Genomic DNA, 2,028 nt, shown 5'->3' with positions numbered 1-2,028 from the left:
GGGTCCTTAAATTTTAAGGATAATATTATTAAATAAAACATATTAAGTTTAATAGATCCCTAAGGTATTCACCAGGTTAAGAGTAGGGAGCAGGTCCATGCAACCTTCTTAATGTCTGGTAAAAAGCCTTGGGTTCATTTAAACTTTATTATGTTACTTAATAATTCATCATGAATATGCTGATGCTCAGTGAATATTGATATCTTGATTATCCCTAAGAATAGGGTAACTGTCATTTATCTTTTAATTTGAAGATTATGTTGGTGAAGACCCTTTAGGGGGCAAATTAGTGTATTTAAGGACACTTAACCAAATTTTTAGTCCTAATTGGACTTGTGGTGTCATTTATCTTTTAATTTGAAGTTTCTAAAATTTTGATAATTATGGGAATTATTCATTTATCTTATAATTTGACAAAGTAAAGTGAGTTTCTACCAATTAAGCCCATTTTTTATTGCAAATCATCAAATGAGTTAATTAATATCAGAAATTACCCATTTCCCATTTTGATTAAGCCTAAATGTTCATTAAGGCCGAAATATCCAAAATTACAATTTTGCCCCTAAGGGTCCAAACTTTCATAATTTATCAAATTTAAGTCAAATGACTTTGAAATTTTTATGTAACCCTACTGATAGGTCAATTAATACATCAGAGGAGAAAATGTGAATTTTCACAATTTAATTTAATTCATATAATTATTTTTATGCAAAAACATGTATCTTTAAGGAGCATCTTCAAAGAAATTTCAAAAGATGATCAAGACAACTCCTAATCACTTGAAATTTTTATGTGAGCTATCCCTAGACTAGAATGTCCTTTGGCCAAAATTTCATCATTTTTTGAATTATTTTTGTGATTTATTAAAATTGTTTGAATTTTTGGGGACTTTAATAAAAATAAAATATTTTAAATGTTGAAAAATACGTTTTATATTTTTGGAAAATCTCTCTAAGGTCAGAAAACCCAGAGAAATTTATTTTTGTATTTTTCTTATTTTTTAGATTTTTTAGAATTATTTTGGTGAAAATTGTATTTTTAATCCTTAAAAATCATTTTAAGGTTTTAAAAATAGATATCTTTTTTTTAGACCTTGGAAAAAAAATATTCCAATGATTCCTAAATGTTTAGGAGATAATTTGCAACATTTCCATGAATTTAATATTTTATGATTTTTTATTATTTTTAATTATTAAAAATAATTAAAAATAACTTAAAAATCAAGGAAATCAATTAAAAATATTAAATGATCTCCAAATGACTTGAAATTTTTATGGTGAGTTCTCTGACTCATGAACCACAGTGAAAAATAATAATCAAATAACTTTAGTCTCTGTGTGCTTCAAATTAAATATTTTAAGTAAATTAAGGTTTGCTCAAAACAATGATGTTTTGATCCTTAAAAATCATGAAATTATTTCCTAAGACTACTCTGGCCATAGGAAACTTACATTAATTTTTGTAAAATTTTCTAAGCCATATACAAATAAAATTTTCTATAATTATTTAAATAGAAAATGCATAAAAATTTAGAAAATTAAGATCTCTGTCTAGAGATCTCTTATATCTTTAGAAAAATACTTAAATTATGCATCTAGACGAGGCTACAACATATAAAAATTTGAGGTTAAGGTGATAATCCAATATGAATGGAGAATTGAAAAACCCCTAACACTAATTAATTTTTTAAAAATAATTTATGCATTAAATTAATGTAAAAATAATTCCACGTGATTCTCCTCGTTCACTGAGCAAGAGAGTATTTTTATTTTATTTTTATAAATTTTCAATGCAAAGATATGAATTTTTTAAGTTTAGGAGCTATTTTCTGAATTTATTAAATATCTTATTTATTTATTCAAACCGCAGGCTGACTGGATCATCAGATCCGTCGAAAAGCCATGCGGCGCGCTCCTATTCGACGCCACTTTCTGGCTCAGCTGCCATGCAACCCGCTATATCGTCTCGGATGATTATCCGGCTTGATCTCCGTCGTTCATTCAATACACACGACAATGGACGACATCC

This window comes from Phalaenopsis equestris, unplaced genomic scaffold, assembly GCF_001263595.1.
Source record: "Phalaenopsis equestris unplaced genomic scaffold, ASM126359v1 Scaffold000938, whole genome shotgun sequence".
Classification (NCBI taxonomy): domain Eukaryota; kingdom Viridiplantae; phylum Streptophyta; class Magnoliopsida; order Asparagales; family Orchidaceae; genus Phalaenopsis; species Phalaenopsis equestris.
Note: the sequence above shows the minus strand (reverse complement) of the source record.